Genomic DNA, 16,764 nt, shown 5'->3' with positions numbered 1-16,764 from the left:
CTGGCCCAGCCTCTCTGTACACTCACTGCAAAGATGAAAGAGATGATGCAGCTGCGTGGATAGCTGTCAGTGCTTGGGGCAGTGCGGCTGCACAGATCAATGCATGGGCTGCACAGATCTATTTGATATTCTGTTACTGAGTCCATTTAGGCCCTGTCAAAGTTGCTGAGCCCCATAACGCCTTGCTGTTGTATGTGAGCATACTCTGAACAATAAAGTGGACTTTCTCTTGCATTTATTGACACACTCAGCCTCTTCTTTGTCCATGACCATGGGTTTTATAGCCCCACCTACAGGGGTAGGATAATAGGCAGAAAAAAATGGACTCGGCACCTCCTATGGGCAGTCCTTGGGCATAAAATGCCCTCTCTGCTATAGGCTTCCAGTCATTCTGCCTAGTGTTTTCAGGGGTATGGATGTTTTTGTTTTTTTTATACTGGGACTTGTGGTCCTATAGCTTTTTTAATTTTTTCCTGCGCAGATCTATCAACAGTAGAGCGTCGGGCTGGATAATCTAAATACAGTGGTCACCCCATTCTGACCAATGAGTACACGCAGACCGCTAGCTCTGCGCTCGGTCGGCCACGATTCCTCATCCTGGACTGGGGCGGCCAGCGAGTTAAATGTCTCATTTATGACCTGGAGCCTATAGTCTGTGTCACAGCGTTATCCCTGGCCAACAGTCAGCATTCCTTCCTGTCCCAAGCCAGGAAAGGAAAGGAACTGTGTTGGCAGTCTGGGCTTGCTTTCATGGCATGTGAGCAGGTTTTTTGTCCCCATGGGTATCCCCGACATGTGAGTCCACGCACTCTTATCCACGGTTGTGAAATGTAGTTTCTTTCCTTTCTGCCAGACAGGATTTTTACTCCAGTGTTTGTCTCTCACCAGAGCATCTACGTGCTCTATACAGGGGTGGGCAGGACTGGCTCCTTCAAGGATTGATTGTCCCAGTCCCTGAGTTGGGCGGTTCCAGGGAGTTTACTCCAATCAGTTCTTTGTTCCCACATTGGACAAGATTTGTCCGATCCTGGCTCTTGGGCCCTGGATACCTTTGTGGGGCTTCACAAGGTCATGCTGGAATAACTGGTGGCCCTCCTCCACCAGGGGGTCTTCTGGCCCCATGAATGCTTACCTGCACCAAAGTTCTCTACAAGGCTGCGGGTGGATCCTGACCCTCAGGAAGCCTGTGTTGATCCCATTCCAGCACTGGGAGTATCTGGAGTAGATTCGGTATTTGGAGCAGTCCAAGGTGTTCCTCCCTCTGGACAAACACCAGCAGCTCTTTCCGACTGCTCTTGTCCTGCAAGTGGTCCTTCTTGCATTTCTGCATGCCGGTTTTAGGCCTGATGTGGCTACCTTTTGAGTGGTTCCGTATGTCCAGTTCCATTTGAGAACACTTCCAACTCTTCGGAATGCAAAGTCCTTCCTCTCTCTTTGTTGGACTGTGGTCTCGACGGATGTCAGCCTGTCAGGCTGGGGAGGGGTCCTGGGAGTGGATGATCGACTGTCCATCAATGTCATGGAGCTTCGGGCAATCAGTTTGGGACAGGGGTGTTGGACGGATCGCATGCAGGGTCTCTTGATGAGGGTCTCATTGGACAATGCCACCATAGTGGCGTATGTCAATCATCGGGTAGGCACGAGATATGCAGTTGCAGCGCTGGAGGCCTCCTACTTCCTATAATGGGTGGAAAGGTTCATTCCAGCTCTGTCCACCATACACATTTCAGGTGCCGAAAACTAGCAAGAGGCTTATCTCAGCCGTCAGATGTTGGATCAAGGGGAGTGATCCGTGCAACCAGGGGTACTCCAGCAGCTCTGTCTTTGCTGGTGGATGCCAGACTTGGATCTTGTGGCATACCATTTCAAATGAGAGGTTCTAAGGTTTGTGGCAGGATTGTGGGATCCTCTGATGGATGCGATGGACATGATAGTAGTGCCATGGGATCTGTACAACCTCATCTATGCCTTTTCTTCCCTTCAACTGGTTCCTTGTCTACTGGGCAGGATAGAGGCCAAAAGGATTCTGGTCTACCTGGTGACTCTGGTCTGGCCTCTTGGTTCGCCCTCTGGGGGCAGTTGATAGCGATCGCTCCCTGGCGGCTACTTCTTCGAGAGGATCTTCTGTCCCAAGGGCTGGTATTCCTCCCTGCCTTGCCATCACTAGCTGTGACAGCATGGCTATTGACAGCCAGGTTTGGGAGGACAGGGGATTGTTTGGCTTGGTGATCCTAAGTCCTCCTTCTGGAAAATGTATCATCGCCCCTGGAGAGCTTATGTAGTTGGTATGAAGCCTTGGGATTTCATACTCTCTCTTCTCGGTTGCATGGGTGTTGGTCTTCCTCCTATGTAGTGGGGGATCAGAAGCTTTTGTTGAGCACGATCTACAGCCCAGTCTCTGTTCTGGCTGTTTTCTTTCTGCTTCAGCATCCCTTGGCCACGTATTCTTGGGATCACACTCTCATTCAGAGAGTTCATCATGTGTTGTCCCCTGCATGCTTCCCTTTGCCACTGTGGGATTTGTATTTGGTGCTGTTTGTTCTGAAGCCTCTCCTTGGGAGTATTCAAGATATTTCCTTTACTTACATGTTTGCACGATGTTGCCTTTCTGGTTACTATCACTTCGGCTCAGCAGTTGAGTTGGCGGCTTTATTCTGTAAGTCACCTTGTCTGCTTTACACTAGGACAGGGTGGAGCTTCGACCTTCTCCTTGTCTTCTGACGGTGGGGTCAGATTTCCACTTGTATGTGGACATAGTCCTTCCACCTCGGTGTTGGAAGGGGGGTGTTTAAAAAATATAGATGTAAATAGCCAGGGGTACGTGGGAGGGAGGTAGTCTATCAGGTATAGGAAGGAATAGGGAAAAAAGTGTGTATGTACAGTTAGGTCCATATATATATATATATATATATATATTTGGACACATGCACAATTTTAGTTTTTTCAGGCATTTACCAAAACATATTCAAGCTATAGTTAAATAAAGTGCACACACTCAGGTTTAATTTGAGGGTATGTACATCCAAATTGGAGGACGGGTTTAGGAATTACAGCTCGTAAGAGTAGCTACCCCCCTCCTCTTTTTCAAGGGACCAAAAGTAATTGAACAATTGAATCAGAAGCTGTTTCATGGCCAGGTGTGCGCTACTCCATTGTTGTTTCTTCATCAGTTAAGCAGGTAAAAGGTCTGGATATGATTCTAAGTGTGATATTTGCATTTGGAATCTATTGCTGTGAACCTACATCATACATTCAAAGGAGCTGTCTATGCAAATGAAACAGGCTTTAAAAATGAAACAAATCCACCAGAGAGACAGCAGCAACATTAGGAGTGGCCAAATCCACAGTTTGGTACATTCTGAGGAAAGAAGAACACACTTGTAAGCTCAGCAACATAAAAAGGCATGGATGTCCATGGAAGACAACAGTGATAAATGATTGCAGGATCCTTTCTATGGTAAAGCAAATACAGAGGGTTCACCACAAGGTACAAACCATTCATAAGCCTGAAGAATAGAAAAGCCAGATTAGACTTTGCCAAAAAACATCTAAAAAAGCCAGACCAGTTCTGGAGAAGCATTCTTTGGACGGATGAAAGTAAGATTAATCTGTACCAGAATGATGGGAATAAAAAAAGAAGGTTTGGAACAGCTCATGATCCAAAGCACACAACGTCATCTGTAAAACTTGGTGGAGGCAGTGTGATGGCATGGGCATGCATGGCTGCCAGTGGCACTGGGTCATTGGTGTTTATTGATGATGTGACTGAAGACAGAAGTAGCCGGATGAAGTCTGCAGTGTTTAGAGATATACTGTCAGCCCAGATTCAGCCAAATGCAGCAAAGTTGACTAAACGCGCTTCACAGTACAGATGGACAGTGATCCAAAACACTGAAAAGGTAACCCAGGAGCTTTTGAAGGCAAATAAGTGGCATATTCTGCTATGGATGTGTCAGTCACCTGATCTCAACCCAATTGAGCATGCATTTCACTTGCTTAAGGCAAAACTAAAGACAGAAGGACCCACAAACAAAGAACAGCTGAAGACAGCTGCAGTTAAAGCCCGGCAAAGCATCAGAAAGGAGGAAACCCAGTCTTTGGTAATGTCCATACATTCCAGACTTCAATGCAGATTCTCAACAAAATATGAAAAATTAACATTTTATTTATGATTATATTCAATTGTCCAATTACTTTTGGTCCCTTGAAAATGGGGGGGTCGCTACTCTTAAAAGCTGTAATTCCTAAACCCTTCCTCCAATTTAGATGTACATACCCTCAAATTAAACTTGAGAGTTTGCACTTTCAGACCATATATCCATTATATAACTATAAGCTTGAATATGTTTTGGTAAATACTTGAAAAAATCTAAAATGGTGCCTGTGTCCAAATATATATGGACTATGGACCTATTTGTATGTGTTGGGGGGGGGGGTAGATTTCTCCTCTCTGTGCCTAAGTCTGTCCCTCCCTCTATCTCTTATATTAGTGGTAATTGTGATTCGTGATAATGGGGGTTGAGAAATCTTTATATATCTTGACATATTTTCTAGTTTGGTCTTTAAAGCGGAACTTCACTCTCTCAATCAACATGGACTATTTTTAATCTTAATGCTACTAGCATTAGTAAATAGGAAAGTATATCCTATATATTTGTTTTAATTTTTTTTACAATTCTTCAGTTACTTCCAGGTTGCCATGCCTAGGCAATTGATGTCATCGATCCCAGGAGTCTTCAAGAGGGGAGGGGGGGGGGGGTTCAAAGCTCAGCCTAAGCTAAGAGCAGATTGATTCCAGAAAGTAAATGATACATGAATCACCCTCATCTAAGATGGCCACTGCCAGAAATGCCAGGGGATGTTTTTCAAAATGATTTCTCAGCAAAATGAAGCATGGAGACATGGATGAATGATTAGTTTGCGTTGAATATTAAACATGAATTAAATAGCATTTTTGGTTTGTGATGCCCAGATGCAGTCCAGTGCTCCATTATCTAGATTTCTAACTCTGGCATGCCACTGTTCTATTCTGAGTGATTCTGTCATTTTCCACTTACCAGGTATGCATGCCTTAGCTGTATTTAAGAAGTGTTTTAGTAGTTCATGCTTGTAGCGTTTGATTGCTAGTGCAATAGTGACTGATGGCTTGTCTGCAGGAGACTACATCTTTTAAGTTTTAATGGAAGTCTTAACCACTAACCAGAAGTTTTTTAGTTTGGAACATTCATAGTTTAGAGCATTCCCAAAAAATGAGCAACATCATACCCTAACTCCGTTGGCTCTTCCAGCAAAAGGGTGATACCTGTTGGCTTATTTTGTTTAATAACTGAGGGTGCCAGTGTGTCAGAATCTTGTATCCATTTCTAGATGTGTGTTTGCCAATGCAGCTTTTTGTATGATTAGAAGGATATGATTATTTTTATGTTTGGGTAACGGAAGTATGTAAATCTTGTTTCCGTTTTGAAAACAAGTTGGGGTCTAATGTATGTTCTACTGAAACTAGCATGGATTATAGTAAAGACAGGGAGTGTCATACAGGGGCTTCATTTAAGGAAAATGCTTCAAGTGGAGTGTCATTACAAATACTCTGGGAGGGATCATTCTGATGTATGATCACCGTTGCATGCACCTCAAAGTCTAGGTCAGTTCTGAATGTGGTTCGGATGTTCGTTTCAGATATTTATCTGTTCTAACATGTGACAGATTAAGAGAAGAGACTTCACCACTGGGATCAGACTAGGTGATTGGGATAGAGATGTTGTTTTGAAAAGACATGGAATATGTTAACAGTCAAAGGTGATTACTCTCCTGCCACTTACATCCCCAGACTCTTATTGGATTTTCTGACCCACAGATTTGTACATACTTTTCAATACAAGAAACATCAAAGTTGGGTTGATGGAATATGATGGAGGTTTGATTTTGCTAACAGCCATACTACTAATATTATTTGCTTTTCTGCAAGCAAATTTAGGTTTCTCAGTGATTGTCGACCACAAGATGTAGGTCTTGTAACAAAATAGACCAATGTTTATTCAATATGCTTTCCATCTTCTGATGTGAACCATGAAATAATGAATTTGACTGGTGGATTAGTGTTAAAGTCAGTGATTTTGGAATGGTCCTCACTCCTGAGATAAAACAAACAAATCTCCTCTATAAGATCATCAGGAATGTGTTCTTCTATAGGGCACTTTGTTTTCATATAGTTATCTAATCTTGTACAATTATATCTTAGCCGGCATAATTGGCTTTGAGGAATATTTCTTTATGGGGGGCGGTTCCCAGCATTGTCCATGCTTTTGCAGCATGGGTCCAGCATCTTTAAGACGACATCTTGGATCCCTGTGGCACAGCTGGACATCATCACTTCTCTAATTAGGCTCCTATATCACAGGGAGCCTCTCTCCTGTTCTCTGATAGTCCTCGTTCTCTGTGAGCTGACACACACGGTCTTTGACACGCTGCAGGTTTCTTTCCTTTTCTGTGTAGGTTGGAGAGCAGTACCCTTATGGGTTTTGGTAAGCCACATTGTGGCCATGTCAGTTAGCCCTTTTTTGGGTACTAATAGTGCTTTCTATGCTGTTGTTCAGAATTTGTTAGTTTGATAGTTGCACTTATATGTTGTTTCTTTATCTTCTTATTGACAGCATTGAGTGGCATATGTATGTCTATTTCTGTGAGTCATTGAACACGGTTGTTTGCAGGTTGGTCCTGTATACATGAGAAAGCACCATATCCAGGGCTCTTTGGTAAGCCTTTTCTGGTTTCCTTCTCTTAAATATACTGGTTTCCTGGTGGTGGGTAATTAAAGTGGTAAGTATTTCACTTCAGATGAGGAAAAAGGGGGGATGTGTGTATCCCCTCCTAGAACGCACGCCAGCGTGTTTGGTCCATGAGATAATTACTATCTGTGTTTGCAATATGGGGGTGTGGAGCGCTCCACAACCAACCAGATTGCAGCGGTGTTAGCTGACTGGTCAGCTGACCAATACACCCGGAACTTCCGGCTCAATACGTGCTCCAGCAAGGACTAGAGAAGGCGGAGTGCGGGGAGGTGGAGCGCAGGAAGCCACTGGACATGGGCTGACAGAAGTTACTACTTTTATTTTTTTAGTATATCTTTTATAAAAATTTTTGATACAAAAATAACATCTAATAACATGACCAAAAAAACAAAGAGAAAACTTCACCCGTATATCCGAATTGCATCATAACATATTATCCCCTACCCCCCCTCTTCCCTCCCCCTGCCCCGCTCCATTCCCTAGTCCATACCACAATCCTATTTTCTAACCTTTCTCATAATTATCTATATCTGTATTCCTTCCCTCCTATCTCCTTCTCTCTGTTGGGCACTCCATTAACCTCCCTGGAGGTAATCCCGAGTGTAGCTCGGGGTAAAGTTTCAGCACCACAAGCGGTAACCCCGAGCTACACTCGGGAATACCTTGCAGCGCTGCTCTGGGATCTCTTCTGCACTTACCTTGTCCTTCACTCCCGCGATGTCCCTCCTGCAGTGTCCCGGCAATGTCCTCCGGCCGATGATGGCATCCGTCTTCTGGGTTCCGTTCCCTGCAACGTCCGGACGTATGGGGCACAGGACGGCGGGAAATTTAAAAATGTGAAAAAGTGACATTCACTAAATACACTAAAATCCCATTGTAAAACATTACTGAATCAAAGCATTTCACATACATTTTGTCCCTAGTGCTTTGTCCTGTGGCCTGCCTGCATTTTTACCGTTCTTTGTGCCTGGAAACTGAGAAATGTCCATGGTGTCCAAAAAGTGTCCCTTTAGGTCAAAAGCGGTTTTAGACCAGCTAGAAAACAGCGATAGTAAATTAGAACTACTTGCAGAATTGAGTGATAATGATTCATGGGGAAATTCGTCATCAGACACTGAAAATGATTTTGTGACTTTGCTCAGTGATGTGCGAACTTGGCGCTATATTTCAAATTTCAGTGTTTTTAGTTTGATTATATTATTGAATTAAATTTATTATTATATTATTATTATTTTTTATGATTATTTATTAAATTATAATTTATGATTTTGTGTTTCAAATTTTAACATACCCGGGATGTTTACTAGACTCTTGTTGGGACAGATTTCAGTGAGTTATTCCTAAAAATTACAGGCCTACAATAAAAAAAAAAAACATATATCCATGCAAAAAAATGTACCGCTTTGAGCACAGAAATACTGACATAATCAGACCGCTAGGGAGGCTACAGCTCCCCCCAATACTCATCCACCTATATTCTAATGAATCCCAGTTATCTTTTAGATATTTTAAAGACTAACCAACCACTCCACATTTTCCTAAATTTTTCTATTTTATCCTCCTCAATGACACAACTTTTCCATCCTATAGATGTTTTCTACTCTGTTTACCCAAACCTTCATACTTGGTGGGTCTGGAGCAAGCCAAAATTTTGGAATCAAGCCCTTTAGCTGCACTAACTAGATGGTATAGTACCTTATTCTTATGTAGTTTTACCAAAAGTTCAAATTTATAGAATAAACAAGTCCATGGATCTTTCTGTAAAGTAATCTCACATATTTTCTGGATATATTGTAATATTCCCTCCCAGTAATCTTGTATTTTCGGGCATTCCCACCATATGTTTACCATTGTACCCTTTTCCCCACATCCTCTCCAACATAAAGGTGAAACATCTACTTGTTTATGTGCTTTACTCAGTGTAATACATCATCTAACCATGCATTTATAATTAATTTCAACCATGCTTATGTTTGTTACCTCATGTGCTAATTTAAATACACTATTCCTTTGTTGCTCGTTTAACTTTGATTCCAGCTCCCACTCCCATTTTTCCAAGAATTGGGGGGGATCAGTACCCTCCATATCTATAAGAGCGAAATAGACCCATTGGAGTGGTGAAACATAAAATTTAATCACGGGTACCAATACAATTGGAATAAGCTTATATTATAAAGACAGCCGCCATATTATTGTAGCCTCAATCAGTTCTAATTAGAGATGTTACTAAGCCAAGAGGGATGGTGGCAACTGCCTGTAGGAATATAGCTGTTGCGATCTGTACATTTCAAAAAGGTCTTAGTAATAATTTTGTTACCGGTATTGATTAGAGATAAATCTAAAATGTTAATATCAGTGTGACTATACTGGTAGGTGAGATTAATATTGTGACTTAAAATTCAAGGTATTAAAAAAATTTATTAAAGCATACTCACTACCCTTCCAAAGTAAGAAGATATCGTCTATATATCTCCTATAGAACATTAACACAGGCCAATCTCTAGCAAAGATTATGTCTTCCTCTTAGTATGACATGAAAAGATTAGCGAGGCTTGACGCAAATTTTGCGCCCATAGCCACTTCAGTGATTTGCAGATAATAATTGTTGGGAATAATGGTGTGAACCTCCTGCGCTCCAAATATCCAAACAATATCTATCCCAGAGGAGCAGCTAACATGAAATCATATACCAGTGATCTCTATATAAATGTAAATAAACAATGTAGCGCTACTCACACATACGTATATACTGTACATCCACAAATAATAAAGTATTAAAATACCACACTATATAAATAAGTCAGTGTAAACATCTACAAATAATACAGTGACACCGTGTACAAATCAGTGAAGTAAATATTACTCACTCAGTGCCAACATAAGTATATATAAGTGAAATCATGCATATATTAATAATAAAATCCCACAAAATCATGTGATATACAAAACAAACAGTGATAGTGACTGAAATTATCTGTCACCCCCCCCCCCCCCCCCATGGATATAATGCATATATATGCAATTAATACCAAACCAATACGTTTCTCATGAAAATAAACATAGATGCAAAAACAATATTGTATATACACACTCACATATGAAAAACCCAAATCAGTGACACATACATATGTGTAAATAATGTGCATACAAGTGTACAAAACACAGTGCAACCACACTAAAATAAAGGATCAGACTCCCCCGTCTGATCAGTGCTTATAAAGTCCAGTAAAACGTGGATGAAAAACAATTTGATGTATGAAACGATGACACTCGTGCTGATATTGTGTGACAGTGGAATTAGCTGCTGACAGCTGACAATCCGACCACCGGCTAGATAAGCCTCTCACCTTAATACATTGCATTGCTAGAAGAGACAATTGTGCTGTTGGAAATTCCTGAAGCTGCTGTGAGCTGCTGCGCTGAGAGTTGCTGCAGGGGGGCTGAATGGTAGCACCTGCCCAGAGGGACCGCTGTGTATTTAAAGAGAGGACTGTACCCAGGTGCAGAGGGACTCACAAGCCAGTGAAAAGAGGACTGCGGGCTGCAGTTGGGTTTCCCCTGCTGACGTGGGACCCTGCTGAAAGAAGTGCTGTTCAGCTCTGCGCTGCTGTGGGACAAGACTCAGGATGCTGTGAGAGAAAGTATCTGTGCCCAGGACTTCTACTGCTTCATCCAGGATAACTGTTGTCATGTTCAGGACTTCTAGTATCACCTTTGAAGAATGCAAGAGATCACCTGCTCCCATGTATCCAATGACACTGTTCTGGACACCCCAGGAGAGGGAGGAATATTTGTGATGGACTCTAGAGCAGTGGTTCTCAACCTTTCTAACGCCGCGACCCCTTAATACAGTTCCTCATGTTGTGGTGACCCCCAACCATAAAATTATTTTCGTTGCTACTTCATAACTGTAATTTTGCAGTAGGAGGAATAGTGCCACGTCATTGGTGTCAGTGGGAGGAATAGTGCCCCGTCATTGGTATCAGTGGGAGGAATAGTGCCCTGTCATTGGTGTCAGTGGGAGGAATAGTGCCCCCTTCATTGGTGTCAGTGGGAGGAATAGTGCCCCGTCATTGGTGTCAGTGGGAGGAATAGTGCCCCGTCATTGGTGTCAGTGGGAGGAACAGTGCCCCGTCATTGGTATCAGTGGGAGGAATAGTGCCCCGTCATTGGTGTCAGTGGGAGGAATAGTGCCCCGTCATTGGTGTCAGTGGGAGGAATAGTGCCTCGTCATTGGTGTCAGTGGGAGGAATAGTGCCCCGTCATTGGTATCAGTGGGAGGAATAGTGCCCCGTCATTGGTGTCAGTGGGAGGAATAGTGCCCCCTTCATTGGTGTCAGTGGGAGGAATAGTGCCCCGTCATTGGTGTCAGTGGGAGGAATAGTGCCCCGTCATTGGTGTCAGTGGGAGGAATAGTGCCCCGTCATTGGTGTCAGTGGGAGGAATAGTGCCCCGTCATTGGTGTCAGTGGGAGGAACAGTGCCCCGTCATTGGTATCAGTGGGAGGAATAGTGCCCCGTCATTGGTGTCAGTGGGAGGAATAGTGCCCCGTCATTGGTGTCAGTGGGAGGAATAGTGCCTCGTCATTGGTGTCAGTGGGAGGAATAGTGCCCCATCATTGGTATCAGTGGGAGGAATAGTACCCCATCATTGGTGTCAGTGTGAGGAATAGTGTCCCATCATTGGTGTCAGTGGGAGGAATAGTGTCCCATCATTGGTATCAGTGGGAGGAATAGTGTCCCATCATTGGTATCAGTGGGAGGAATAGTGCCCCATCATTGGTGTCAGTGGGAGGAATAGTGCCCCATCATTGGTATCAGTGGGGGGGAATAGTGTCCCATCATTGGTATCAGTGGGAGGAATAGTGCCCCATCATTGGTGTCAGTGGGAGGAATAGTGCCCCATCATTGGTATCAGTGGGAGGAATAGTGCCCCATCATTGGTGTCAGTGGGAGGAATAGTGCCCCATCATTGGTATCAGTGGGAGGAATAGTGCCCCATCATTGGTGTCAGTGGGAGGAATAGTGCCCCATCATTGGTATAAGTGGGAGGAGGAATAGTGCCCTATCCTTGGTGTCAGTGGGGGGAGGAATAGTGCCCCATCCTTGGTGTCAGTGGGGGGAGGAATAGTGCCCCATCCTTGGTGTCAGTGGGGGGAGGAATAGTGCCCCATCCTTGGTGTCAGTGGGGGGAGGAATTGTGCCCCATCCTTGGTGTCAGTGGGGGGAGGAATTGTGCCCCATAGTTGGTGTCAGTGGGGGGAGGAATCGTGCCCCATCGTTGGTGTCATTTGGGGGAGGAATCGTGCCTCATCGTTGGTGTCAGTGGGGGGAATAGTGTCCCATCGTTGGTGTCAGTGGGAGGAATAGTGTCCCATCGTTGGTGTCAGTGGGAGGAATAGTGCCCCATCATTGGTGTCAGTGGCAGGAATAGTCCCCCATCATTGGTATTAGTGACACCAATGATGGGGCACTATTCCCACTGACACCAATGATACTTACCTTGCAGACCCCTGCTCCAGCCTGGGCTCGCTCGCTCGCTCCCTCCCTCTCCCATGGTACCAACACTTACCTGTCAGATGTCTTCCTTCTCCGGCCGCTCTCCTCCTATTCACTCGCTCGATCTTCGCGGTGCCGCTCGGCTCCTCCTCTCCAAGCTCCACCTCTTTGCCGGTGATTGGCCGCCTGTGTGCCTCTCCTGAGCTACAGTGCCGGCGGCCAATCACAGGCGAGGATTGATCTCGAGGTGTGTCTAGATGACAGGGGCGGCATGTCATCCCGCCCACACCTGGAGACGGCGGTGGCGGCGGCGGCGAGGAGCGGTGTCTCGGTTCCTAAGACCATCGGAAATATGTGTTTTCCGATGGTCTTAGGCGACCCCTGTGGAAGCGTCGTTCGACCCCCAAAGGGGTCGCGACCCCCAGGTTGAGAACCGCTGCTCTAGAGTGTCACATTTCTGTTTAATGGGACAGCATTACCCTTATTCTGGGAACCCTAGATTTGTTCTAAGGCGTGTTTTCTGTTTCTTGTTGGATTACAAAACTCTATTAGAGCGCTCCAAAATAGACTCTGGTCCCCAACACCAGCCACCTACAGACATTTACCACTGGCCAGTGGGATATTGATAAGAAGGGACTGTGCTTTCATAGCCCCTATGTGTATTTTCTATAGTTTGGGTAACCCCTTAAGTTGCGGCCTAGGAGGTCTAAACTGTGCCCTTGAACCAGGTTGTTGAATACCTATTTTAGCCAATTCTGATATTATCTCCTTTGTAAATTGTACTACTGTATGCACTAATTATTGCCTGTGTTTTGCCACCGATTATAGGTATTGTTGCTGTCTTACTTCACTTAAAGTGAAAGCTCTGCTTATCCTCCTCCTCCCCCCTCCTCTCCCTTTACTGGAAGTTTTTGTTTTCTGGAAATGGGAACTTTTTTCTGACAGGTACACCCTCCCACTTTCGTAAATTCTTGCCTAGCAGCTACAATATTTGTATTTTTAATCATTTTAAAACTAAGCATAGTTCCATTGAGACATCGACACTTCTATGCCTCCCCCCTACTCTACGCCCGACGACATTGAGTCTGATTCTGCTCCATGGCCTGTAAGTGTGGGACTCGGTTCGCTACTCCAGTGGCTTGATGTCACCCTTTCTACCCCTGCTCCCAATTACTAACAATCCTCTCTTGCCGCTGGGTTTAGATCAACGTGGGGCGTTTTTCTGGTGGGTGGCCAATGGTTTTTCGAAGGGAGCGACACTTCCTAACTTCTCAGTCTTTCCCCACCTGGCACTCTCTTCGGGAATCATGGAATGTTCCCCAGATTGAATTTTTGCGTTACCTTCAATTGCGGCATTGGCTGACCTCACTGCGTGGCACTTTTGCCTTCCCATATCAGAAATCTGCCTTTGAACAGCTTTGAGAACAGTGCCCTGGTGCCCCGGGTCTTGTTTCCCTACTTTATGCATCTTTAAATAGGAGCTTGATATGTACTTCTCTATCATGTCGCTCAGTGGGAGCGCAATTTGGGAGCGGTTGTGGATTTGGAGGACTGGAATAGGGCCTGGTTGTTTGTAGCTAAATGTTAATTTAACACAATCACGCAGGAGGCAGCATACAAAGTATTTGTTTCGTTAGTATGTGGTCTGAGCTCATATAGCCCAGGCGAACTCTACCTATAGTGATCACTGCTTTCGGGGTTGTGGCCATCGTGGAGATGTGTTACATATATGGTGGTCATGCCCGAGACTGATTCGTTTTTGGTCTCGTGTATTTGGCCTTCTTTACACATTGTTCCATCTCTCCATATGCCGGGAAGCCCGGCATGCTTTGCTTCATTGTCCCAAACCGGGCCTGTTGGCTCACCGGAAGTTGGCTTCCTATTTGTTCTTGTCGGCAACTAGAACAATTGCTCAAGCCTGGAAAAGTACATCTGTCCCTCATCAGGGGGTGCAGGACCGTATGACCACTCTGATGCTCAATGAACATATGTCGAGTATCCGTAATGACTCCCAATGGAAATTTTTGAAAATATGGGAGCTATGGTTGACATATGCTTTTCCCATGGTCCCCCTGGCTAATCTGGGTTTAGGCTGCTGATCGGTATTGGCGTTTCCAGGTCCCTGCTGCTGGTCTTGTTTTCTTCTTCCTTTACTCTTTTTTATTCTCTGGCATTGCCTGATTTTTGTGAGGCGGTAGATATCTGCCTTTGGTTTGATTCATTGTTGGTGTTATAACACTGTATTTTGCATTTTATGTGCCATTGATAGCCCCTGGTGTTATAGCATTGTTCTCTTTGTACCTTATGTGCCATTGATAGCCCCTGTGTGGGCATGCCTTTTGCTTCAGTCCTTCTTTGTTAAAATGTTTAAAATCAATAAAAACCATTGCAATGCAAAACTAAGTATCATTCCTCTTTAACCCCTTCCCTCAGAGCATATGCTTATATACGGCCCTACTGGATTGTGCTTTTTTCTGTGGGTCCTCATATATGCATATTTGTCTTTGTGCTGTCTTCCCAGCAGAGACCAGGGTCTCACCAGGAGCCCCGGGTCCCATACTAACAATCACCTGATCGCTGTCATAGTCTCTGGTTGGCTATCACAGTGATCAGTCACCATCACTTGTTCTCCATTTGGCTTTATGCTTATTCTTTGTATTTATGCTTTTAGTCACATTCTGGGTAGCCTTGTTTCACGTTTGCATCCTTAACACAGCAAGTCAGTTCATCAAATTATTATGGTCTCTCCATTTTTTTGAATGAACAAGTGTTTGAAATCCCAGCCCCTCTTTCTGAAGTTTTATTTATTGTCTGTTGCCTTGCTAGGCAGATCCACAATCTTTATTTGTCCCAATTACCATTGTTAAAGAGAATGAAAGTGATCGAAAATCCATAATTTTAGAGAATTTACCAGAACAAGAATTGGGGGTTAAACAGTCAATCTAGGACACCTGTTCTAGAAGAGAATTTTGCTCCTTTTTTAAATTCTTTTACATTTTACTGCATCTCCAGTACATAAAATTAAGGGAGGTCTACCTAATGGGATGCAAGCAGCAAATGAATAAACTTTATAGGTTTTTAACAATTCATCATTCTATCAAAAACTAAAGCAAAGTTGACCTACATACACTTCAAGGTATTTTAAAACACCTTTAAAAATAGTTCCACAACTGGAGATGTTTTTTTGGTATCTATGTTGTGTACATAACTATTTTTCTTCTAGATTAGACAGGGTTTTTTTCTTTTCAAAACTTTCTTTTTTTTTTACCAGCGTTTATGCTTTATTTTAACAAGACTTTTTAGACTTTCTTTAAAGTCCCCCAAACCACGTATACTCCCCTTCCCTAAGCACAACCTTCACTACAGTTGTGCCATTGAAGCCACCACAAAATACTAGCCACATTCGGGAATCGGGGAGCATGTGATCTTCTGCCCGTGCTTGGGCCTAAAAGTCAATTGCCAGGACCTAACATTGTCTACCTAAGGACTGGTAGGCTGAAATATATCACAGTGTTGTCTCTTAGGTTTGGAAATACTATAAAAAAATACAACATAGTCACAGCAATTAATGAACAAGAAATCACAATGCAGAACACAGTGCAACATCCATTTATGAAGCATAACATGAGGTAGTCAAACCATGTAAGAATGTAGGACCTGATAAGGAAATTTCAAACATAACAATCCACACAGCGAAGATTCAATTCATGAAAAGTCTCACCCACCTGACCTATATCTAAAAACAACACCAAATCCTGGAAACAGGACTGACAGTATGTCTCACAAAAGGAGATGCCTTAGAAGACCTGATGGGAAATTACGGTATATACCTATTAATTCATAAAGTGAATATATATCTCAGCAACCTGACAGCAGGTCACAAATAACACAAGTAAACACCCAGTGGACCTGAAAAGGAACTATAATGTTGATTTGCCACAACTGGGAAGTGCAAAATCTGGTGCAGCTGTGCATGGTAGCCAATCATCTTCTAACTTCAGTTTGTTCAATTAAGCTTTGACGAAAAAAACCTGGAAGCAGAGCTGCACCAGATTTTGCACTCTCCAGTTTTGGTAAATATCCTATACAGTGCATCCAGAAAGTATTCACAGCGCTTAACTTTTGCCACAGTTTGTTATGTTACAGCCTTATTCCAAAATGGATTAAATTAAATTTTTTCCTCAACATTCTACAAACAATACCCCATAATGACAACATGAAACCAGGCACCGCTCACCACCTGGCCAATACCATCCCTATAGTGAAGCATGGTGGTGGCAGCATCATGCTGTGATGTTTTTCAGCGGCAGGAACTGGGAGACTAGTCAGGATCAAAAAAAAGATGAATGCAGCAATGTACAGAGACATCCTTGAAGAAAATCTGTTCCAGAGTGTTCTAGACCTTACACTGGGACGATGGTTCATCTTTCAACAGGACAACGACCCTAAGCACACAGTCCACATAATAAAGGAGTGGC

General features: G+C 43.7%; 1 protein-coding gene across 1 annotated transcript in view; it reads right to left on the bottom strand.

The window, feature by feature from the left end:
- The window catches only part of SPOCD1 (SPOC domain containing 1), a 222,845-nt gene that overhangs the window by 107,717 nt on the left and 98,364 nt on the right, over nt 1–16,764 (bottom strand). The window lies entirely within an intron of this gene.

Source organism: Staurois parvus, unplaced genomic scaffold (assembly GCF_062004578.1).
Source record: "Staurois parvus isolate SC_StPar_1 unplaced genomic scaffold, SC_StPar_1.0 ptg000145l, whole genome shotgun sequence".
In the NCBI taxonomy this organism is placed as follows: domain Eukaryota; kingdom Metazoa; phylum Chordata; class Amphibia; order Anura; family Ranidae; genus Staurois; species Staurois parvus.
Note: the sequence above shows the minus strand (reverse complement) of the source record. Positions and strands in the feature narration are given on the sequence as shown.